The following is a 25,670-nucleotide window of genomic DNA, read 5'->3' as shown; positions in this document are numbered from 1 at the left end:
GATTTCTTACCAAAAATCATTCTCTACACAGGCCTTTAGGAAATTTCCCCCATTTCCTCTTATTTTCTGCCTTTCATTAATGAGTACGAGTTGATAGGAAAATCTATGTGCCAAGCACCATGCTCAGATTTCCTAATGCCTCCACATGACCTCAAAACTCCTCTTTGTGCTTCCACAAACTCAGCTCTCCTGTCTCCAAGCTAGATTTTATCTCAGGAAAGCTATACAACTGTCCCAGTAGAGACAAATCTAATCAAATGCTTCCAGGAAGCACCAATAAGACAGAGCTATCAGGATGTCATGGAGTTTGTTTTTTCCCCTTTGTTTTCCCCTACTCCAAAACTGTAACGGAGACCAACTTTTCTTTTTGATCTTTTGGTATATTCCAGGTAAATGAGTGCATCTAAGAGTAATACCCAAATTAAAGACAAGGCATCAGAACTCTGATAGCAGCAGTATTAAAGACTATACTTCCAATAGGAAGATTGTTTGCCTTTTAGGATTCTTGTGAGAAAAGCCCAAAGATTCTTGCCCAAGATACACTTTGAAAGACTTTTAAAAATCCCATCACAACTTACAGATAAGAAGTATCCACATTCATTATGAAAGGTTCCACATTTGGCAAAAATGAACTCCTATAGGAGAAAAAAATCATATGGCACAGACTGTGCCTTTCATTGTACTAAATGTGCTATTTCTTGTACCTTTTTTGAGAACATGCAGATTCATTTTCCCCTAGTCCCTTACCCCCAATCCCCAAACTGAATTCTTTAATTTCCTTTGATTTAGAAAGATTCATATCTTTCCAAGGTTTCTGCCACTTTCTTATAAGAAAGAAAAAGATCAGTATAGTTCATGAAATTTCTTCTAAAATGAATGTTTCCCCTAAAAATACCTGTATTCCCTAGCAGGGACTTTCAGTGCTTTTTTCCTCTTATTTTCTTAATTTCACTAACTCTACCCTGAAACGCTATCCCTATTTGAAGAAACACTGAAAAATTCTGAATACAAACAGGAGGGATTTGTCAGTTCCTGTGATGCACTAGCAGAAATGTGGTCAAGAAAGATGTCTCCAGGGGACAATCTGTTTATCTCATTTTATGAAAAGACTCATTCTGGAATTTTTTATCACATAATGAAACACAGAGGGCAAAAAAGTATCAATAGTAATAAAAAGACTATTTCCTAGGAATGAATGGGGATCTTCTGGAACTATCACTACAGCAGCATAGAAATCATGAACATTTCAGTGCCTTTCATTCTACCTAGTGCTACTTACACATGTGGTAGATCAAACTTAGAGGAACAAGATTCCTAGGCTTTAGGTATTTGAATCCCTTCTGTCCAGCACCAATACTTAGAGCCCTCCAGACTGCTCTCAACTAAACTATTTGTTGGCAGACATTTCATCTCTCAGGAGCGATCCCCTTCTCCCACTCACCCCCAGGAAAAACAAGGTACATATAACAAGAGATAAGAGCAGATGCTAAAAAGAAATCTTTTGGGATTTGGGAAGGCCAGTGGAAGAAGATGTCTTAGATTTCTTAACCCCATAAGCCACAGATCCTGTTGAGTTTACCATAGTCTCGCCTGTAGCATTTCCACATCTGGCTTCCTTATAATTTTTTCTAGCTCAATGATTATGTCTATTAGGTATCTTCTCTGCCTATACATCATGGTTTCCCACTCCTCCTTTTCCTCCATGATTTGTTGTTCCTGTATATCCTCCATTTTCTTCAGCCTTTGATAAAGCTCATTTTCTTTCTCCACAATAACTATTTCTTCTTCCACATTCTGTTTCCTTCAGATATTCCCATATTTGCTTAAGTTTCATCTGAAATGATTTTCTCTTTTGGTTTTCATACTCCTGAAGAAAAAGATATTTGCTGATGCAGTAAAGGTGACATCATGGCTTCCCCAAAGTATCCCTTCCATGTCTGCTCACTATGGTGCAATACAAAGATCACTGTGCTAAGTAGGAGTGAAGAGCCCAGGAAATCCTTTTCTAGTTGTGTGAGCTGGAGGAAGTAACTTATGCTTTGACTTTAGTTTTATCCTTTAAAATCAGAAATTCTGTACATTTGGATGACATCTAAGGCTTTTCTAGTTTGAATTTTTTAGACGTTTTAAGACATTCAAGCTACATTCTGTAATCTGAGTTTTTCTTTCTTCTACCTTCCTTCTTCCAAAAGAATTCTTTTTCATCCCATTCATTCAACTATCTTTTTAAGGAGATACTTGCCACTTTTTTTCTTTTTCTTTTGTTTTCTTTTTTTTTTTTTTTAATCATAGCTTTTTATTTACAAGTTATATGCATGGGTAATTTTACAGCCAAACCTTTTGTTCCAATTTTCCCCCTCCTTCCCCTCACCCCCTTCCCTAGATTACTTGTCACTTTTACTGTAACAAATATGAATTTTTAATTCCTAAAAGCATCTCTAATATTCCCAAGTCAGGATTTTTTTTTTTCATTTTTTCCTTTCCCTCTTGATTATGCATCTGCTTCCCAAGTTCCTCAGCATTCATAAGCTCCATGAAAGCATGTGTATTTACACTTGACTATGAGTTCCTTGACCATTCTTCTCAGGGCATAATTTGTTTTTAGATCTTCTGCAAAATCTTTTCCTCACAATTTTGTCATAGTTCCCTATTTCCTATGAAAGATAATTGACATTTTCCTAGACATTTCAAAAGGAGCCAAGATGCCTTTATAGAAGCCAATTTTCAGGCTGTTCCTCGAGTCAGCCAGATTTCTTGCTTCTGTACTTTTTGTCATATGCTATTCCCTAATAACAGCAATTACATTGCAATGCCTTCATGAAGCTCGCATTTCCTGACCCAATACACTTCTGCAGTTTACAACAAAAGAAGCTGAACCTTGTATTCCTTTGTTTTACTAGTTCCAAACCAGCTAAATTATGGGGAGATCCTTATCCTTTGATGTCATTTCTCCTTATTAAGTGCATCTAAGTTGTGTAACTATTGCTATATTTGTAGAAATCTCCTAACAAGGAATTATAAAGTAGTGATTGCTTGCCTACTGCAGAAGACCTATAACTTGCCTCTTCTGCATAATGCTGATAATAAGAAATGCCTGCCTGGTTTGCTCAATGCAAACCTGAAAATGCATTGGTAATATGTTTCTGAGCTCTGTAATCTTTCTCAACATCATTGCCCTCCAAGGACTCTAGGATCCAATGACAATTACCTCCATGTTGTTCCTCAAACAGTATCCTCCATCCAGATTCCTTTATCATTGGAAAGCTTCCAGTGCTGGGAACTTACCTTGTTATCATCACTGCCTGAACAGTTCTCAGCTTCATTTCAGACCCAGCTCAAATCCTGCATTCTAGTGTTCACTGTGTCCCATAGTGTTTCCCTATCTATTTTCATGTTAGTTCTTCCTTCTAAGTGAACATGACTGTCCTCACATGTCTCCCCTCTCATTAGCCTATTTTTACCTTTAGATTGCTCCTCACCACTTATCACAATACTTAAAATATAAGAGAGCCTTAATAAATATTTATTGGCTGATTCTTAGTAAGGAAGATGATGGTGAAGTGATAATCTGACACTATTTTCTAAGTACTCTTTCAAGGCCAATTTGTAATCATTTCACACCATTGTATTCACAAACTCTTTTCTTCTCAAAGCTTATTTCTCAAGTGACTCCTAATATTTTAATCATTCTCTACCTGGGGATCTCGCTTATTAATCTTGATTGATGAAAGGATTTAAGATTAGACACACAGATCAGAAAGATGAAACAAGGAGATTGAAGAAGAGACCAGCTTGGCTAGAGACAGCTTAATACTCAGCACTGGATTTCAATGGAGACATTAATTTGAGGCAAATTTCTGAACTCATTAATGCCATGTGATAAATAGCATACTGTCTATGAACCACCATATTGCTAATAACAATGGTGGGAGGCTTTTTAATGAAAAACATCTTAAACAGGGGATATGGAAGATATCATATAAGGAGACATACTCTCCATATTGCACTCCATGTAATTGGTTTTTCCTTGTCTTTCAGTATAAGTTCCTGAACTTTCCTTTCCATTCTATACAAGATTTCTAGATTAATCTAGATCTTTTTCTGAAAGAAAAACAGAAATGAACATTGTTTTACCCTATTTGAGTATCAGGGGATAGATCCCAATGATCGTCTAAAATAGGAATGACTGAATTGAGCATGAAGAGTCATTATCAGTGAGTATCTTAAGCAACCTCGAGGAATGACAGTGCTCTCTGCATGACTCACCTTGTAACTTTGAGCAGCCACTGCAATGGAAAAATGGGTGTGCTTTTCATGGTTTCCTGACTCAGCACAGGTCACACAGAGTAGGATCTTGTTATCATAACAACTTCTGTTCTTCTCTGTGGTTCTCACAGATGGCTTTTCCTTCAGAATGCATGGCCATATCATCCCGAGTTTTCAAGTGGTAGTATCCTTGGCATTCAGCACAGCATGAAGAAGGAGGGGTTTCATTGGTGAGGCAAGACTTGCAAATAATATGCCCGCATTGGGGGGTGATTGGCTTAGTGTCTTCACCCAAGCAAATAACACAGAGATTCATCTGACTCTTCAAATCATCAGCAATGACCCTGAAGAGAGAAAATGAGGCACAGTAAGGATGCTTCTCTTGCTCCTCCAATTCTGAAGTTTAAAACACATTTCATGAAACACCATAGCAAGTCCAGTAATAATTGATATTTTACCCCCTAACTTGGGCCAAAGTCTCCTACAAATATAGATGCTATCAGTTGGAAGAGTGCGACAGCATGTAATAATACCTATCTTTGTCACTGAACCTTAATATGCTTTTCATACATTTTCCTCTTTGATTCATAGAAAACTCTTAAGAAGTACAGGCTATGATCTGAATCTTTGATGAGGAGCTTCTGGATGTAAAGTTAAGAGGCTTGTCCAAAATCAGACAGCTACTTAAAAGCTGAGGTAGGATTCAAGTTAGGCTTTCCTGTTTCCAAGATTAGCATTCTAATAGTGTGATGATAATTTTGATAGCCCTATTAAAAATCAATCAGTAATCATTCAGTTTATTGTGATTTGATGATTAACAATGATTGCATTAGTATGTTTTGAGCAAATTTGTTGCCCTTCCCAGACCAATTGTGTGGATCATTACAATTATTTAATCATATCTTTTGATTTCCTTTTTACCTTCTCTCTATCTCTTTAAGATTTCCTTGTCACTTTTCTCTTTCACTTCTCAATCATTTGCAAAAAAGCTCATCCTCTCCACATTAAGCCTTCTCTCAGAATAGCAACAACTTTAAACCCAAACACAACAGTTCTCCACAAACCAAAGAACATATCCACCATATCAGTCAGTAGCTACAATTATCCATACCTGCAAGCTCTACCGATTTGTAAAAATATTAAAGAGGTAATTTTTCTTAACTCTAGTTGGACCAGCATAGCTATAGTAATGCAATATTGTCTTATTCTTTTTCTTGCTAATGACTGTATTCCCTGCGTATACTGATTTTCCTGGTGGTGCTAATTTCAATCATCATTATACATTGTTTTCTGTCTTTATTGGAATCTCAATAATTTTCCAACACATTCATTTACCATAGTTGAATTAGCCAGTCATGGAATTATGTTGCCAACAGTCTTTAATTCTTCGCAACATGAAAAAGTAATGCAAGCATATTTGACTGAATTTAGTATTACTTATTCTTTCCTTGTACCCTTTTATCTATGACTAAGAATGACATTTCTTGATCTATGAATATAGATTCTGGACATTTTAGACCTATTTTGGGGCATGATTACAACTGTCCTTTTACTTGGTTAGCTTAACTCACAGATGCACCAGTAGTGTCTCAGTTCATCTACTCTTGTAATCTTTAACAATTGACTAAGGGTGAGGGTCAACATTTGAGTTTATTTGATTATTACTGGTTTGGGGAATGCTTTTATAAAGGAGTTGGTGTCTATAGGTATATTTGCAAAATTGATAATGGGAGGAATTCAGATATAAGGTAAGACACTAATCCTTCCCATTTCCTATTGCTATTTTTGGTGCAGCAAGATGAGTTTCTCTATTTGATCTGAGATGTTATTTAATGATGTGAATATGAAATCTGGCATTTTTCATTATTATAGTGACAATATATGTCATTATATATATATATGTCATTTAATATATATATGTAGTGACATTATATGTTGCAACTTTAAGGCATGCTATATGGAGAAACATAACTTATTCTTTTCTTCTGGTGCCTTTCCTTCAGCTTTACTGCTCTGCCTTTATGTCTGCTTTCAGCCTAAGAAGACTCTGAATGTGCTTCTTCTTAGGCCTTTATATACCCTTAAGTGCACTAAAGCTGCTCCTTCCTTCAAAGTGTGAATTCTCCTGCCCTTCCCTTGACCCTGAGCCTTGTTCACACTTAGTAAATATACTTAGCCCATTGATTAAGGAGGAAGAGTTCACATACTTGGACATTTCCCTTTATTTAAAATCACAAAGGTAAGAATAATACCTTCACTTCTGCTTAGAACAATTTCTTAGCCCATAACTGGATGTTCCTTAAAGAGAATTAGAAATCATGACTAAAACAATAAAATTTGCTAAGAAAAAGATAGGGAGTCTATGGGATTAAGAGAAGTAAAGCTTTTCTCTCAGTCTCTTAAATACTTTTTGAATCGGGATTCTTTGAAAAGAATACTAGTCTATTTCTTTTTGTTATATTTTTTTAAAAGCTTTTTATTTTTGAAACATATGTATAAATAGTTTTCAACACTCAACCTTGCAAAACTTTGAGTTCCAATTTTTTCTCCCTCCCTTCCCCCACCCTCTCCCCTAGACAGGAAGTAATCCAATATATGTTAAACATGTGTAATTCTCCTATTTTCACAATTATCATGCTGTACAAGAAAAACCAGATCAAAACCCGAAAAAAAAATGAGAAAGGAAACAAAATGCAAACAAAAGCAACAAAAAAAAGTGAAAACACATTGCTGTAATCCACACTTAGTCCCGACAATCCTCTCCTGGGTGCAGATGGCTCTTTCCACCACAAGACCATTGGAACTAGTCTTTATTTTTTCATTTTCTTTGGTCTGAAAATATTCCATATTTTCCTTGATTCAGCAAGCCATTCTGATCAGAAAACACATTTGAAACCACAGAAAGAAAAAATATTTTTGAAAAATTAATTAATTAGAATTAATTACCAAATATATATAGCACATTGCAAATTATTCTAAATTCCAAAATGACTGACTGGAGAAGGTGAGCTTTATGCCACATTGAAAAGGGTTTGGTTTTTCATACTCAAAAGTATTTGCTTGGGCCTTCTAGGTGGGTAAGAAGGATCATCTGATAGGATTAAAAAGAATGGTGGAATCCTCTTAAATATAGAGGAGGGGACATTGCAGGAATCTAGTATTTTCACTACTCCTATTGGAAGATGGAATTTAGAGGGCAGGGAGCTCTGGAGAACAAAAATATTCTGCTTATGAGAATTCATGGGCGAGTTCTCTTTTTAAAAGTATATGGCACATATGGAAAGATAGCTTCTGTATCAGAAAGGCCTGGATTCATGTCACATCTCAGGTATTTACTGATTTTGCAAGAATCCCTTAATTTTCCTTTCATCTAACAAAGTCACTTATTCCACCAAAGGTACAAAATGGTGAGAGTCAGAAAGACCTCTTCCCTCTTGTGCTTCAAGTACTTAAGCTTCATCTTGCTTGAAGCTAGAGATCCTAGAAGGTAGAAGTTAGCAGGAACACCCACTCTAGGAGTACAGAGATGGAAAATCCATATTTATTTATGGGAAAGGACAGAAACACTAGACTGTAAGTTCATGGAGGGAACTAACATATGCAAAACATACAAAAACAACCCCCAAACCTTAAAAGACAGAAATAAACCAGGTTGTAAAGAGCTTTAACTACTAAGCAGAGCACCTTGTATTTAATTATAAGTTTAATTTACAATAACCAAAATTGGATACAAAGAATAGGTAGAAAGTTACTTCTTTTTTTCCCAGAGTGGAGATAATGCCTGTAACATTTTGAAGAAAATTAACATTGTGTTCTATCATCTGATAATTAATATTACTTTGTAATCCCTCCTTTCCTCCTATTTTGCCAAAGCCCCATCTGTTAGTCAAATTCAAAAGGATGCTTCTCCCATCCTAGCTCCATAGAGTATCTACTTATTAAACAGTTTAAAGCGGGTACCTTTACTTTTGTTTACAGAAAAAGAACTAGCTTGCACTGGATTTCCACAGGGGACAACTCTATTATCCTTGCTTCTCCCTTTGAAATTTGACTGTGGCTTGATCTCCAAGAAAAAGACCAAACAGGGGTTTCGAGTGGTTTTCTCTCCTAGGGAAGATTTATTAGAGGCAGTTGAAGCCCAGCTAGCAATGAACATTCCATAATTGTCAGAGGGTAGCTTGACCTGAATGTCAAACTACCTGCCAATCTACCTGTCTTACTTTGCCAAAATAGATCCTAATATTGTACTGTCAGATGAATGAGAAGGAAAACACATCGAAGGTTTTCATCATTTCTTATGTTTTAAGAATATTCTATTTCATCTTGGTATCATATGAATAGCCAATACCCAACTAATACACCCTTGATTTCCAGCTTCTCGCTCCAAATAAAAAATGATCTCAACATATTTGTATAAGTGATTTATTTTCCTGTTTCTTTGTGTGTGTGTGTGTGTGTGTGTGTGTGTGTGTGTTTGTTGTTGTTGTTGTTGTTGTTTTTTGTTTTGTCTTTCTCTTTATTCTGGCCAATTCTTCTATTTGCCAACTGCCTGTTCTTTGAGGGTGACTAAAATTTTAAATTCTAATTTTGCCTCCTAGTTTATAAGATGCCCAGTTAAATAGACCAAAATAAAAGCATTTATTACTATTCAGCAGGATAATAGAACTTTAGAATTGAGAAATTCTTCAACAATTTGACATTGTGGGTAGAATTTACTGGGACTGCTAACAGTAAAGGAGGGATTTCTCCCTTCAAGATTACTGAAGTAATATATATATATAGATATAGATATAGATATAGATATATAGTTCTGATTGCCTTCACACATCAGTCTTCTGGGGCCCAACCAGTTTCCAGTGTTCTTTAGAGTAGTAAAAATGTCTTGAATTTTTATAATGTACAAGACTGATTAAAACATCATTGGATGAAGATACAGAGCCAGGATGGCAGAGAGAAGCCAGCAATTTGTTTTAGCTCTTCCCAGTTTCCCTCAGAAACAACATGAAACCAAGTCTCTGAACAGATTCTGGAATGAGGGAGCCTACAAAGAGACAACCTGGAACAAATTTCCAACTCAAGATAACTTGGAAATACTTTGGGAAAGGTCTCTTTCCCTTAGGTGAAAGGGGAACCAGCCCAATGCTGAAGGATTCAGGCAACTTAAAGGGAAGGTGTTAAGCACAACATAGATCAGCAATCCATAAACCTCAATTCTAACTCGATAGAAGAATGGGATAGAAGACCAGTGAAGCAGGCTCCAATCCCATCAAAGAAGGCAAATTGTAAGTCAGGGAAATCATGTAACAGGTGGATTTAAGTTGGGGTATCACCAGTTCTGTGAGCAAGTTACCAGAAACAAGAGCCTCCTTCATTGAGAGACAAAGCTCAAAGCAGACAGAAGGTCAAAGCTGTACCAGTACTTTGGGATAGCACCTCTTGTGCCCAGGAGCAGAACTCGACTTTAAAAGGCATGAAATAGGAAAAAAGAAGACCAAATAATCAAGAAAAAGAATAGAATCTTGACCATAGAAAGCTATTATGCTAACAGGGAAGATCAAAACATAAATTGAACAAAATGCCTATATGTGAAACCTCAAAGGTCCAATATTTTAAGATCCCAAGTTTTCTGTCATTTTACTGATATGATAGATAAGTATCCATCTTTGATTCTTCATCTTCCTTAATTCTTGTCTCTGTCTTCAAAGAAATCAGATAAACATTATCTGATGTGTCGGATAAATTTGTCTAGGTTTCTTGACCTTGTATAGCTTTTTGTATGAGTGTTGCTGCATGACTAGCTTACAGCCATTTCTTGTTCTCTTCTTTTTAAATATCCTTCATACCATTTCTCTTCCACAGTGGTTTATTGGTAATGTATTTCATATTGTTCATGTGCACCAAGTTCTTCCTCACTGCCAGTTAGGTAACCTGAAGATTTAATTTTTATGATACTTACTGGAAACTTATAATTTCATAAGTATAAGAAAGTCTTGTTGAGTAAATTCTAACAAGTGAATGAGGTGTAATGATGACCCAATAAGGCTTTAAAACCAGTTCTACCTAACTCCAAGGCCAGCTCTCTATTATCTATGTCAATTGGATTTTCTGAAAAATTTCTAAGCATATTAATATCAAAAACAATGGACCTCTCTATGAGAAAATAGCTTGGGGTAGTTTCCTAAACAAAATATAGCCTATAACATTTAAATTCAAGTCTGGCCTTATTTAATTCTCTAAATGAAACACCAATGATAGACATGTATTTCAGATTATCTCTATAATTCATCTTTCAAATTACAAATTATCATAGAAAAAAAGACATGTTTCATGAAATGATTGTTTTTCCCTCAAGGTTTTCTTAGTAAGAATCATTTGATTGATTATGGATCTGATGCAGGCAATAAAATGTTTTAGGCACTGATATGTTTAGCACAATGTTGTATACAAAAACAAGCTATAGGAAGAGCTCTCTATTTGAAAGAGAATTCATACCCAAATGAAATAGGGATGGGAGACATTTCATGATTAAGGTAAACTCCTTCAGGAAGGTTACATTCCTCATGTTAGAAATTCCACTTAATCAGCATCATTTGATTGATGTTTAGCAGAGTTATCTCTGCTGTGAAATGCATACATAAAAAAAAAAGAATTTATTAAATTATTACTATTTGTCAGACACTATGCTAGATATTGAGGGATGCAGAAATGAGGGAAAAATTGTTTCCTCTCTTAAGTTTATATTTTATTGGATCTTTTAAAGAATCTGATATACATGTTGGGAGCCATATGTTCATGGTGTCATTTAAGCTGATACTTTGACTTATGGTGCTAGGGAACTTAGCAACAAGAATGCTAGGGAACAGAATAACAAGAGTCTGCATTACTCTTGTGACCCTTCATCGTGTACCTTGCACACAATGCTCATATGCATAGGTAACAAGTCTGTGCAAAGACAAATCGTGGGCAAACCTGACCCTTGTGGTCTTTGGCTGGTTGGATCTCGATCAGCTCATTCTTGGGAATGGATGTTGAGGCCTCGGGTGTATGTTCTGTCTCATTGGCAACAGGTCCAGGGTACACCCTGTATGCATGTCAGGACAGGCACCAAATTTGGAGCACGCACCAAATCGAGATAGTCCCCACCGTCTCAGGAGTTGGACTCCTGGATACACAAGCTATACACATACCTGTAGCTGGGGCACATTGTCAGGGGCAGATGAAATGGGTATAAGTACAGGACAGCAGAGGGAGATAGAGGAAGCAAGAAGGAGAGACAAGATGATGTAACCAAACAATAAAGCTTCTCTAACTGCATTAGTGGTATCAGACTGCTCTGTTGTATCCAGAGACAACTGAAGGTCATAGAGGCGACAATAATTCTGGGTAAGTGCTCAGACTCCCGCTGATGTCAGCAGGTCTGCACTACTGAGGATCCCAACATTATGGGATCAAATAGTGTTTTTTTAAAATAGGAAACAAAGAATAAATATAGTAGGCTATTTTATTCTCTTCATCTTTCTATCCATTGCATTAGTTCAAAAACTAGGTGTACATGTATTTGATATGTGGTAAATAGTGACATCACATTTTGTGGGAAGGATTCTGGAATTTTTGGCTCAATATGAATCAATAGTTTTTCACAAGAGCCAAAAGCAAAAGAAACTAAAAAACCTACTTCTCTCCAAGACTTGAGATTTCAAAAGCGAATAGCTTAAAGTTGATTACTAATGGATACTATAGACAAGTTAGATAACAGAAAAAAATGACCTTTCCAGTCTCTTCCATCTCTGAAATTTTGTGATATTGTATTTTTGTGACTGGAAACAATGTCATATAATGGATAGGATTTGGCCCCAAAGCTAGGAAGATTAAAAATCAAGTCTCCCCTGGTTTCTTTTCAGTCCCAGCTAAAGTACAAATTTTTTTATGAAGCCTTACATGATACTCTTTAATGCTAATATCTCCAATGTATCTTATACATATCATTTTTTTTATATTTAATTCTTTTTGTTTTCTCCTCCATTTACATGTGAGTTCTTAAGACCAGGAGTTATATTTTGCCTTTCTTTGCAACCATAAGGCTTATAATAATGTCTGATACATTACTGTTCTGTCCTTTTGGTCATGTCTAATTCTTTAAGACCCTGTGGGAGTTTTATTAAGAAAAATACTGGAGTGGTTTGCTATTATTTCCTTCTCCAGCTCATTTTACAGATGAAAGTGGGGCAAACGAGGTTAAGTTACTTGCCAAGGGTCACGAATAAGTGTGTGAACCATGATTTAAACTCAGGTCTTTCTGAATCCAATTTTGGATCTCTATCCACTTGGCCACTGACTGCCCAATCTGAAACAAAGACTATTAGTAAATGTTTTTGAATGATTCACTGACAGATACTTACTGACTATGATCCTGGCAAATGCCAGTGTCTTTGCTACTGAGACAACTCAGTCTCAATTTAACATTGTGTATGTATGTGTGTGTGTGTTTTAATTTCTGTGCATGTCAACCCTTAGCTTCAGACTATAAATTTCCTAAGGTTAGGAACAATGTTTGTCCGGAATTTAAGCATGTAGACAGAGAGGTGATCAACACCAAAGGGCATGAAGGTAAACTCAATTGATTTCAGTGGCAATTGGAAGAGAGAGTACTCCACAGTCTGATTTCAGGAACCTGAGACTGATTGAAAAGGAGGGGTGAACAGAAAAGTGGAAATGGCACAAAAAACCATGGCCACTAATTTATAAATAAGGTAAGACAAAGAAAATTAGGCTTAAGTATTTGTCTTGTCAGTGAGGGTGGACATCCTAAAAAAACATAGAGTTAAATAAATATCAGGGTGGTCTGGGAAATGTGAAAGAAATCCACAGAGGAGTGTAGAAAGTTTTCTGTATGGGGAAATTTGTCAGGAACAGACAAGTATTAAGTAAGATTTATAAAAACTCTAGGGGAGAAGGAGTAGACTGGTGAATTAGAACAATAAAACACCATAAAGGAGAATGAAAAGTCTCTGGAAAATGTTTTTACAGGAATCTTTGTGTATATATTAGTGGCTGCTGTTTCTACTTCAGTTTGATACCATTGGTTAGAGGCATCCTCAGAAAGAAAGCTGATTTATCTGGGACTTTAGTGATCCTGAACAAAGCCAGCAGAATTGCAGCAGAAATTATATGAATTTCTATCTTCTCTGAGAGAACTATTTCACGGAATAAGGGGTTTTCCGTTGTTTTCGATCTGATGATCTGGGGATGGGAGGAAGAGACAGGTAAAAAAGTTTCCACTTAACTTGATTGTATATGAAATATATTGGAGAAGTGTTAATGTTAGTTAATGAGTCATCCCCTTCTTTTGATTTCAATAAGACATATAACTCAGACCACATTATTTTCAGGTTTGTACAATAAAAAATGACCACTGGTCTTGGAATCAGAAAATCTGGGCTTAAGTTCAGCAAGTACCCCTAAATTTGTATAACTCTGTGTAAGAGACAAGTTCCTTGGGCTTCAGTTTCTTTATTAAATTAGTAAGACAATACAAGACTCTTAAGCTTGTTTTCATTTCTAAATAGTTGATCTATGAATTCTGTCTCAAACTGTGTCTCAAGCTGTTGGCTGTTTAATTTTTATAAAATTTATCTTTCCACATAGATGATAAGTTCCTTAAAGGCTAAATTCATGTCATTTATTTTGCCTATTAATGTTTATACTTAGTACCTGAAAAGGCTCTGATATTTACTTTATGTACTTACAGAATTGGAAAGAAGCTCATAAGCTTCATACAAGTTGATGTGATTACCTTCTAATATAAAAAGTTATGAATATAAGCCTTTCAGTAATAAGTAGTATTTATATGACACTTTGACATTTGCAAAGTTATTTTTCTGGGCTAGTTTATTTGATCTTCACAATAACAATGTAAAGGAAGTGCTATTATTCCCCCAGCTTTTAATTTGTTTTTTATTTCTTTAAGAAGAACTTTAAATTTATATAAATCTTTTATGTATGATATTTTTATGGAAGGAGATTTCTCCTATTAAGGCTTATATTTTATTATTATTATTATTGTTGCTAAGTAGAAATGCTATTGACTTTTGAGAATTTATTTTGAGAACTGAAACTTTGGTGAGGCTCTTAATTTTATCTTTCATATGGCTGTGATATATGTTTATTAAGAGCTAGATCTTAAATTCTGAGCAATTTAGTGACCTTTAAAGGCAGCATAGTTCAAAATTGTTTTACAAGATGTTTGAGTATCTTCATAGCTCTAATAAAAATAAAGTATTGGTTTTCTTGTTTCCCTCTAAAGTTGCTCCATGTTTATTACATTGTAACTTAACATATTTTCTACTCTATTATGTATGATGAGGAACCTCAATTTTGTTTTAATATAGAATTCTCTAATTATTAGCAATGCAGAATTTGTTTATTTTATATGATTGTTGATGGCTTGGATTTGGATTAAATTGTATTCTTTCTTGAAAATTATCTCTTCAGGGAAAGGGACCTGCATGTACCAAAATGTTTGTGGCAGCCCTTTTTGTAGTGGCTAGAAACTGGAAAATGAATGGATGCCCATCAATTGGAGAATGGTTCGGTAAATTGTGTTATATGAATGTTATGGAATATTATTGTTCGGTAAGAAAGGACCAGCAGGATGAATACAGAGAGGCTTGGAGAGACTTACATGAACTGATGCTGAGTGAAATGAGCAGAACCAGGAGATCATTATATACTTCAACAACAATACTGTATGAGGATGTATTCTGATGGAAGTGGATATCTTCCACAAAGAGATCTAATTCAGTTCCAATTGATCAATGATGAACAGAATCAGCTATACCCAGAGAAGGAACACTGGGAAATGAATGTGTACTACTTGCATTTTTATTTTTCTTCCCAGATTATTTTTACCTTCTGAATCCAATTCTTCCTGTGCAACAAGAGAACTATATGCATCTGCATACATATATTGTATCTAGGATATACTTTAATATGTTTAACATGTATAAGACTGCCTGCCGTTTCGGGGAGGGGGTGGAGGGAGGGAAGGGAAAAGTTGGAACAGAAGTGAGTGCAAGGGATAATGTAAAAAAAATTACTCTTGCATATGTTCTGTCAATAAAAAGCTATAATTAAAAAAAAAAGATACCATAGTGGTCAGTCTTAAAGCAATAGAAAAGATCCTTATCCTTATTACCCTTAGATCCTTTCTTAGTTATTGCCAACTGAGTTGGATTGGGGTTTGAAAGTTTTTCTAGATTTCCAGGATAGTTCCTAACTTTTTTGTGTGTTTGCTTAACTTCTTATGAAAGGAGTATGTAAAATGTAATTCTTTGCTGGTCACAGCTTCCCCTTTTCTCTCATGATTCCTATGGGTGGTAATAATAGCTAAGGGGTATGCTTGTGGAGCTAGAAATATGAATTGAGAATTGTAGTCAGGGAGTTGGTACAGAATCCATGCCTATTCACATTCTATCTCTATATCTTTGAACAAATCACTCAAAATTTTTGGACCTCAATTTTTTTTTTTTTTACCTAAATAATGAAGGAGTTAGAATTTCCTCCAACTTTCCTGCCTTATTTCAGATCTCTATGCCATAAACTGTACTCTTAAGAGTAAACAAAAGAATGATCTCTCTCTTTACTATCATTTTTCTTAAAGAGAGGTATATTGTTATTTTCAATCACAAACCGTATATGCCAGTCATTCAACTAAGCTACATACGTTGCTTCATATAGTATAGGACTAATGAAGAATATGATATTTAAGTAAGATCTATTCCACTTCTGTTTTATATATTGTTTTTATGTGCCCCATATTGAATTTAAAGACCTTCAAAAAAAAAGTACTTTTGAAGATCAGGTCAAATATATAGACTCCATATCAAACTAAAGATTTAAAAAAAAATGTCAAAAATAAAATACATAAGATTACAACCCCCCCCGCCCCCAACAAAAAAAAATTCTCTCTTCAGGAAGCCACAGTGGTGTAGTAAGCAGTGAATTGTATAACCTTTCCATGTTTATCTCTAAACAATCATAAAATAATATACCAAGACAGGTGCTAGAGTAGGAAAAAAAATCATCAAGTCAGAATGAAATAATTTTTTATTTTGTTTATTTTTTAAAATTTTAATTTTTTAAAAAGCTTTTTATTTTCAAAAGATACGCATAGATAATTTTTTAATATTGATCCTTGTACAGCCTTGTGTTTCAGATTTTCCCCTCCTTCCCCTGACCCTCTCTCCTAAATGGTAAGTAACCCAATATATGGTATACATGTTAAAATATATGCTAAATCCAATATTTAAATATATTTATGCAATTGTTACATGAGAAAAATGTGATATGCTTCCCAGGATTCTCTGAAATTATTTCTTTTATCATTTCTTATGCTACAAGAGTATTTCCTCAAAAAGGAAAGAAAATGAGTAAGAAAATGAAATGCAAGTTAACAACATCAAAAAGAATGTTATGTTGTGATCCATACTCAATTCCCACAATCCTCTCTCTAGGTGTAGATGGCTCTATTCATCCCAAGATCATTGGAACTGGTATCAATCATCTCATTGTTGGAAAGAGTTTATCAGAATTGATTGTGGTATAATATTGATGTTGCTATATACAATGATCTCCTGGTTCTACTCATTTCATTTAGCATCAGGTCATGCAAGTCTCTCCAGGCCTCTCTAAAATCATCCTCCTGATCATTTCTTATAGAATAATAATATTCCATAAACATTTATATACAATAACTTGTTCAGCCATTCTCTGATAGACATCCACTTAGTTTCCAGTTTCTTGCCACTACAAAAAGGGCTGCCACAAACATTTTTGCACATGTGGGTCTCTTTCCCTCCTTTAATATCTCTCTGGGGATATAAGCCCAGTAGAAACACTGCTGGATCAAAGGGTGTGCTCAGTTTGATAACTTTTTGAGCATAGTTCCAAATTACTCTCCAGAATATCTGTTCACAGGTGAAACAATCTTTTATTCCAGAAAACTTGGAGGACCAATAGGAAGTCTCCTTCTTAACTGGGTAAGGGAGGGAGAATCCTAAACAGGAAGCTCCTCAGTGAGCCAGCAACAAGCCCCACTTCAGTAAATCAACAGGAGATTCTGAGGTCAGGGTGGAGGACATAAACTCCAATCTCAGAATTTGCATATGCCTTGGCAAAATCAGGGGAGGCTTCAGACTCAAGCTTCAGGAATCATCACTTTGCTCCAGTGTAGCCCTGGCCAAACAGATATCCTCCATAGATCCAGCCATCCTATGCAGGGGAAACAGAAAGGCCCCACAAGGCCTCAGCACATACCAAATACCACTACTAGAACTTCAGCTCAACAGAAACTAAGTTTTTAGACCCCTAAAGCCTTCAGCAGCATCAGCAATTTGTCACTCCACCCCATAATCCAGAACCAGACATTATGATTACTTCTCCCATGGGCCTCAAGGCAACATCAGGGCAGCACCAGGTAAACAGCTAGGGCCTGTAGCCACTGACACAAGAAGCCTGAGACAATACCCCGGCCACCCAGGAAGCAGAGCTCAAATTTAAAGGAAAACAAAAATCGAGATAGAGGGGAAGGAAAAGGGCAAGGGGGAGGGGGAGAGATGTGCCTCTGTCTTTTTCCTGAGATGTGTCAAGAAGGAAGATGGATACTATTTATCATTGAACCACAAACTGAAAGGTCCTATTCCCAGGATTGGGGTATACCTGGAATATAAAACTGGCACCCTTGCCTTTTACAATGTTCTCCAGAGTTCTCTTATTTATCAGTTACCTGATATTTCATTTGTAGCACCTGTTACACCCATGTTTTCTCCTGGCCCTCCACTTCTAGGAACAAAGCCTGGTGCCATGACTCTCTGTCCAGTGGATTCTCATCTTTGTGCTTGCTGCTATTCATCTCTCTGAGCCTTTCTCCAAGGAGGAATTCTCAATCCACCACGAGGCTCGCCAGCTGGTGTTTTTCCATTTCCAAACTTCCTCTGCAAGAGAAGGAGCATCACCAACTTCTAGATGGCTTGCCTTTCACCTGCAAGCTGAAGAGGACTATTCCTAAATATGTTGTGCCTTCTGATTCTCAGTGGATTCTGTCTATGAAGTTTTACAATTTATCAATTCTTTTTCAGCAATTAAAAAAATAATGAACCAATCACACGAGAATTCTGGCTTTTATAGCCTTCCTAGAATTTATCAAAGTTCTTCGAAAGCCATAGATTTCAAGCTTTTGCACTCCTATGACACTCGGATTACTGTTAACCTTTCTTTTGCTCCATTTAATAAAAATGTGAAATGATTTCTAGCTTTTGGTGTGCTTATTTGTATCTTTCTTATTCATTTCTTTCCTTTGTATCAAGCTCTTTGGTTCTTCATTTGGGATTTTCTTGGAAAAGTTTTTTGTTACAGTGAATTTAACAATTCTAAAAATATCATCATCTCTTTAAAGAATCTAACAACTTCTTGGTTTCTCTCTGCCCCTTCTTGGCTCTGCCCCTTCCACTAATTGTGTTTTAATCAGCCTCACACATTATAAAAATTCAAATCATACTATTCTTACCACCCTAAAGAACATTGGAGTCTGATGGGCTCCAGAAAACTAATGTGAGAAGGAAATCGGTGCTAACATGGATTACTTCAGTAACTCCAGAAAAGGAAATTCCTTCTTTACTGTCAGCAATCCCAGTAAATCTTGCTCACAAATTACAAATTGTTGAAGAATTTCTCAATCCAGAAGTCCTAGTATCAGGCTGGAAAGTAATGGCTTCTTCTTGGTCCATTTGACTGGATATCTTATAGATGCTGATTTTTCTTGAGGCTTTTTTTTTTAATTGAAGGGAGAAGTCTGTTTTCTTTCACAACATGGAAATTAAGGAAATATGAAAGGAGTTTACCAACTCACAAAACTAGAAGTTAATTATTGGTATTGGGAAGTCAGCCTTTGCTGTTCATGAATAGAAAGATTGAATTTCTTGGGGGCAAAGTCCTGATAGAGAAGTAGTGTTTCTAGCAGAAAAATCCTGACAGAGAGATATAAAGTTTTGTTGCTGAAAGAGGTGAGAAAGAGATAAAAGAGGGGCTAATGTTGAAAGAGAACATCATTTCAGCAGGCAGAGGTTTGCTGCTATGCCAGGGTGAGAATTTCCTTGGCATGACCTATTAGGTCCTCTGCAAGGACTGAGCCCCAAGTTGGCTCATTTTATAATAGAAGCCTTGGCTACCGGCTCCAGATAGGGGCTAGGTGTAGTTTGAGCTGGAATCAGAGAAAATCTTGGAATTGAATGAGTGTTTCTCCACTAATTTCCAATTCAATGGGGTTAGACTCTCCAACTCCAGACTCAACTAGCCCTACCTAGATGACAGAATGAAGCTTTGTCCTGTTTCCCTCGGGCGGGGTCTTTTACATTGGCCAGAATTCAAGGAGACATGTAATCATCAGGATTGTTGATAGAAAAATTGTTCATCCTTCCCTCTGAAAAAGGATCATGACAAAAGTCATGGCATGCAAGTGAATTGGATTTAAGTGAGGGAGGTGTATACAAGATCACCTGCCTCACTTTCCCCTCCAGAGCCATCTAGGTTCAGTGGCCAGATAGAGATCATGATGACTGGAGATGGCAATGGATGAAATGGGGGAATTTGTCCTTTTTTAAGCTAAGGTCTTTAACAGCTCTCAATTTTACCAAGGCCCCACCCATTAAGTGATTGATCTAGGTTGTAGTGGTTCTGGTTTTGTTCCTTGAGGAAGAGAGGGGAAGAAAGGAGGAGGAAAGAAAAGGGAAGGGAAAGGTGGATAGAGGAAGGGAGGGAGAGAGGAAGGGAGAAAAAAAGAGAGGGTAGGAGGAAGGAAGTAAGGGAAAGAGAGAGAGGAAAAGAAAGGAAAAAAGGGAGGAAGAGGAAGAAAATAAAGAGAGAGAGGTAAGGAGGGAGGAAGGCAGTGAGGGAGAGAGAAGAAAAGGAAAGTAAGAAAGGGAAAAAAATGGAGGAAGGGAAGTAGGGAGCGGATGTTGAAGGGAGGGAGAGAAAGAGGAATGGAGACATAGGGAAGAAAGAAGGGAGGGAGGGAAGGGAAAAAAAGAATGGAGTGAGGGAGAAAGGGAGGAAGGAAGTTGGAAGAAGGAAGGAAGAGAGGGACAAAGAAAGGGAGGGAAGGAGGAAAAGAGGGAAGTAGAAGAAGGGAAGAAGGGAGGGTGTTTTTACAGCTGACTAATTCCAGTTTGTGGGCCAGCTTTACTCACAAAGGGAAGTGTTTATCCTTCATTCTCCAAGAGGACTAATGAATTGGATTTAAGTGAGGAAGGGCAGTGCAAGGTCAACTGCCTCACTTTCTCCAGAGCCATCTGGATTCAATGGCTAGATAGAGATTAGGACAACTGGAGATCAATGGAAGAGAGTGGACATTCAATGTACAGCAGCCATTATGGTCACCTTGTATTTGCTAAGCCTAAACACTTAAATTTGGGGGATGAGAGATCATTTTTTTATTATTATATTAGAAAATTAAATTTTTCTAAGCTTCAAAATGACTGACTGGAGAAGGTGAGTTTGAAGCTACATTGAAAAGGGTTTGGTCTTCCATACCCAGAATCCACTTGCTTAGGCTTTGTAGGAGGGTGAGAAGGATCAGGTGACAAGACTAAAGAGAATGGTCCAGTCAACTGCTCCTATTGGAAGAAGAAATTCAGATGGAAAAGGAAAACACTTTGTATTCTACTTATGAGCATTCATGGAAGAGTTCTCTTTTTAGAAATTTTCATTAGACATAAGGAGAGGCAAAGTGTGATGGCACATATGGAAAGGTACCTTCTACATCAGATAGACCTACATTCATGTTACCCTTCAGATATTTCCTGATTGTGCTGGAATCCCTCAACTCTCCCTTCATCTTGTAATCACTTATTGTGCCAAAGGTAACAAATGGTTAAAGGAAGAAAGAAGTCCACTCTTGTCTTGAAGTGCTTAAGGTTCATCTTACTTGAAGCCAGGGATTCTATCTAGAATGTGAAATTTAGGAGGAACACCACTCCAGAGGTAAGGTCTGTGCAAAGATACAAAATTCCTATTTCTTTTTGGGAAGAAAACAAGGCAGACAGTATCACTGGAATGTAAGTTGTTGGAGGGAAATAATATACCCCTCCAAAACCCCCCACAAATACAAAAGCTTGAAGGACAGAAAGAGACCAGATTGTGAGGAGTTTTAAAGACCAAGGAGAATACCTTTTATTTAACTGAGTTTGATTTACAATAACCAAAATTAGGGACACAGAATGGATAGAAATAAACTTCTTCCTCTACCTTCTTTTCCAGAGTGGAGAAATACAAATGTGAAATACTGCTTGTAACATCTTGAAGAAAATTAAGACTGTGTTATAATTTGATAATTATTAATCCACCTAATTTGCTAAAAAGCCATCTCTTGTCCAAACTCAAAAGTCCTAGGCCCTAGAGAATCTACTTATAAACCAGTGTAAAATCAGTACTCCTGCTTTTGGTTACTCCTTAAGAACTACCTGGAACTGGTCTCTCCCCCAGGGAACAATTCTCCTGTCATTGCTTCTCCATTTAAAATTGATTTGTGACTTGGATCTCCAAAGGAAAGAGCAATCAGGGGTTTGGAGTGGTTTTATTTTCTAGGCAAGATTTAGTAGAGGCAGCTGAAGCCAGTCAAACACTGACCATTGCATAATTGCCAGAGAGTGGCTTGACTATCAGTACTTTATTTACCTGCCGATCTACCAGGTAGAACTGACTTACATTTTCCAAAGGAAGTCCTGATAATCTACTGTCATGTCAATGAGAAGAAAAACACACCTAAGTTTAGAAAGCCCTGTTGGTCCTCACTCAGTGTCTCTGTTCACTGAGAGAAAGAAGTGAAAGTCCAAATGTCTTGGTTACTGGTAAGCTAAGCAATAATATATGACCGTGGTCAGGTACCTGGATTTTGCCTGCCAGTGTCAGCCATCTTAACAGTTTACAAATGTCTGTTAGTAAAATGACATCTTGTCCAGGAGAAAAATGTGCCTTGGTTGTAATTCTATTCACCACAATCTGACATCAGTACATTGCTTAACTTTGTTAAACTGGCCACACTCTTATATCCAACCTCTACCTACATTTCACCTTTTTCATCTTGCCTTAGAAAGGACGGATCTCTAACACTCTGAGAAGCAAAGAAAATATAGAAGATTCAAAAAGAAAGTGATGAATAAAGTTCACTGTAAAAATCAGTATAGAACATAGCAATAATTCTTTTTAAAAAGGTGTCAAAATACTTCTAAGAAGAGAATGTGAGTAAATGTAGTAAGAAATATTTGAAAATAATTAAAATTTTATTGTTATACATAACATGGGCTTCAGAGAAGTATTTAATAACAGCAATATATCTGATATTGTCAAGTTCATATACCTGTGAACAATACTATACTGTTTTACAATAGTGTAAACTCCTGTGGGGAAGAGGAGAATAAATTCTATGTATATTTCTTATCTTATACAGATACCCAAATGGGAAATCTTCCCATTATTTGCTGAAACTTCTTTTCATCATTTGAAAAAATATTTCTAGCATATTCTATCGCATCTTGAGACCATAATGTGCATCGCCATTCTCTAAATGATACATACCCCTTTTAATTTCCAGCTTCTTGCCCCAAATAAGAAATTGCTCCCAATATGTTTGTGTAAGTGATTTCTTTTCCTCATTCTTTGATTTTTTTGTTTGTCTTTATTTTGGTCAATTACACCTATTCACCAACTGTTTGTCATTTGAAGCTGAATAAAATTTTAAATTTTAATTTTCATTCAGATCCATAAGATATCCAATCAAATAGACCATGGTAGAAGACATTACTTTCCAGCATGACACTAGGACATACAAACTGAGAAATTCAACAATTTGTAATTTGTGAGCAAGATTTACTAGGATTGCTGACAGTAAAGAAGGAATTTTTTCCCCTCTTAAATTACTAAAGTAATCCATATTAGCACTCATTTTCTTCTCACATCAGTTTTCTGGAGTCCATCAGACCCCAATGTTCTTTAGGGTGCTAACAATAATATGACTTGAATTTTTATAAGGTATGAGATCAATTAAAACAATTAGTGGAAGGGGCAGAGAGAAATCAGGAAGTTGTTTGCTAGATTCTTTAAAATTCTTTAGATTCCTTGAAGAGATGAAGATAATTTTAGAAAAGTTAAATTCATTGTAACAAATAACTTTGCTACCAGAAAACCCCAAAGGAGAAAACAAAGAGCTTGACACAAAGGAAAGAACTGAACATAAAGATATAAATAAGCACACCAAAAGCTAGAATTCATTTCACATTTTTATTAAATGAGGCAAAAGAAAGGTTAACAGTAATTCGAGTTGCATAAGAGAGGAAAAAGATTGAAATGTATGGCTTTAGAAGAACTTTGATAAATTCCAGGAAGGCTATAAAAGCCATAGTCCTTATGTGAGTTGTTCATTATGTTTTTAACTGCTGAAAAAGAATTGATATATTGTGAAATTTCAAAGAGAGCATCCACTGAAAATCAGAAGGCACAACATACTTGGGAATAGTCCTCTTCAGCTTGCAGATGAAAGGCAAGCCATCTAGAAGTTGGTGATGCTCCTTCTCTTGCAGGGGAAGTTTGGAAATGGAAAAACACCAGCCAGGGAGCCTAGTGGTGGGTTGAGAATTCTTCCTTGGCGAAACACTCAGAGAGATGAATAGCAGCAAGCACAAAGATGAGAATCCACTGGACAGAGAGTCATGGCACCAGGCTTTGTTCCTGGAAGTGGGGGACCAGGAGAAAACATGGGTGTAACAGGTGCTATGAAGGAAATATCAGGTAACTGATAAATAAGAGAACTCTGGAGAACATTGTAAAAGGCGAGGGTGCCAGTTTGATATTCTAGGTAGAGGCCTACCCTGGGAATAGGGCTTTTCAGTCTGTGGTTCAGTGATCCAGGGTAGGATTGCAAAAAGTAATCCTCTTCCTTCTTGACACATCGCAGGAAGAACACGGAGGGACAATGCTTCTTGTTGCCTCCACTTTCTCTCTTCAAGTAGGGTGTGTGGATCCCCAGCATCCACTGAGTCAGCTGGGTCACATCCACCTCCCAGTACTGTCTGCCTGAGCTGAAGGCCTGCTCAGCAAGGACAATGGGAAGATCGGGATCATCAGCAGGTTGGCTCTCCAGCTGCCAGCCTTGTCCAGCTCTTACACTCTTCAGATCCTCGGCCACAATCAGGCAAGGACTGACTGATGTGGGCTCCATCCTGATGTCCACTCTGAAGCAGTTGAGCATCTCTATCATGCCAGAGACGGGACACACTCTCAGCTCTGGGATGAGCGCCTTGGCCCTTTGGGACAACACAGACTTGCTCCTTTGCAGCAACTGCTTGACATCCCGCAGCAGATCCAGATTGGGCTGGCACTCTGCTTCCTGGAGATCCAGCATGAGGTCCTGAAGGCTTCTCCTTTGCTGAGAGAGTCTGTCGTGCTCCCTGCTTTCTTCCTGCTCAATCCTCTCAAAAGGGCATTCCTTGAATAAGTAGCGGTTGTAGGGTTTGAAGTATTCTTCTGTAATCATCTCGCTCCAGTTCACAAGAGGCCTATGATTAGCAAGAAGTTTCTCTGCTTCTTCAAAGTGCTTCTCTAAGCAACTTTGAATGTGCTGCAGCTTCTTCCTGAAATTGGGTGCAGCTTCTTGTACAGGAGAGTGCCTGTGAGTCCCGTGCTCTGGGGTTCGGCAACAGCTCTGACAGAGCAGCGTCTGCTCGTCTTCACAGAAGAACTCCAAGGCTTGGTGGTGAGTGGCACAGCGCCTCTGTCCTCCAGCACTCTGCACCAGCTGGGAGCTGAGCCGTTTGCCCAATTCAGTCAGCTCTACGAGGCTCCCATTTATACATACCGGCAATTCTCTGACCCGAGACACTTGCCTGCATTCAGGGCAGGAGAAAGCTGTAGCTGTCGAGCTTGGGAGACATGCTCGGCAAAAGCTGTGCCCACACCGGATGGTAACCGGCTCACAGAAGTAGTTCCAACAAATGCTACAAGTGATCTGGCTCTGCAATTGCTGCAACATGTTCCCAGCAGCAGCAGCCATTCTCCTCTCTCTACTTGCTTCTTTTCTGCAGCAGCTGAGATCAAAAGGCTTCACTTCTATTCCAAGCAGTGCCTCTGAGCAAAAGGCTCTCCTTTTATAGGAGGCAGCCTCACCCCTCTAGAGCCTCCTAGATAAGGTGTGAATTCCATTGCCCCAGAATTCTGAACTTCTACCTGTGAATTCTTCCTAGCTGCAATAGTCCTGAGAATCTCGGAGTTCACAGCTTTAGGCAGCCTCATCCCTCTAGAGCCTCCTAGACAAGGTGTGAATTCCCCTGCTCCAGAATTCTGAAGTTCTACCTGTGAAC

At 37.3% G+C, this 25,670-nt stretch overlaps 1 long non-coding RNA gene across 1 annotated transcript in view; it reads left to right on the top strand.

Annotated features, from left to right (window-relative positions):
• LOC127555170 (uncharacterized) overlaps positions 1–18,568 on the top strand; it is a 28,431-nt gene extending 9,863 nt beyond the window's left edge. The window contains exon 3 of the long non-coding RNA XR_007952173.1: positions 18,110–18,568. This is a non-coding gene — a long non-coding RNA (uncharacterized LOC127555170). The remainder of the gene's footprint in view (positions 1–18,109) is intronic.
• Positions 18,569–25,670: the final 7,102 nt, after the last annotated feature.

Source organism: Antechinus flavipes, chromosome 3, assembly GCF_016432865.1.
Source record: "Antechinus flavipes isolate AdamAnt ecotype Samford, QLD, Australia chromosome 3, AdamAnt_v2, whole genome shotgun sequence".
NCBI lineage: Eukaryota > Metazoa > Chordata > Mammalia > Dasyuromorphia > Dasyuridae > Antechinus > Antechinus flavipes.
Note: the sequence above shows the minus strand (reverse complement) of the source record. Positions and strands in the feature narration are given on the sequence as shown.